The following is a 582-nucleotide window of genomic DNA, read 5'->3' as shown; positions in this document are numbered from 1 at the left end:
CTTCATACTGTTGTCCATAGTGGCTGTATCAATTTACATTCCCACCAGCAGTGCAAGAGGGTTCCCTTTTCTCCACACCCTCTCCAGCATTTGTTGTAGATTTTCTGATGCCCATTCTAACTGGTGTGAGGTGATACCTCATTGTAGTTTTGATTTGCATTTCTCGAATAATTAGTGATGTTGAGCAGCTTTACATGTGCTTCTTGGCCATCTGTATGTCTTCTTTGGAGAAATTTAGGTCTTCTGCCCATTTTTGGATTAGGTTATTTGTTTTTTTAATATTGAGCTGCATGAGCTGTGTATATATTGTGGAGATTAATCCTTTGTCCATTGATTCGTTTGCAAATATTTTTTCCCATTCTGAGGGTTACACTGTCCTATTTCTGCCCCCACCAAATTAGCCCATCAATCTTGTTCTCTTGATTCTGTTTTTTGGTTGTTGTTGTTTTTTGTTTTTTTTTTAAGACCTAATTTGATTCCAGCCCTCTCCTTCCCAGACCACCCTGACCTTTGGCAATAACTCCGTCTATTCGTTCATTTCAGTTTCATCATAGTCATTGGACCCTTAGTTTGTGCTACACA

Source organism: Physeter macrocephalus, chromosome 20 (assembly GCF_002837175.3).
Source record: "Physeter macrocephalus isolate SW-GA chromosome 20, ASM283717v5, whole genome shotgun sequence".
Taxonomy (NCBI): Eukaryota; Metazoa; Chordata; class Mammalia; order Artiodactyla; family Physeteridae; genus Physeter; species Physeter macrocephalus.
The sequence above is the reverse complement of the archived record's forward strand: the minus strand, read 5'-3'. Positions refer to the sequence as shown.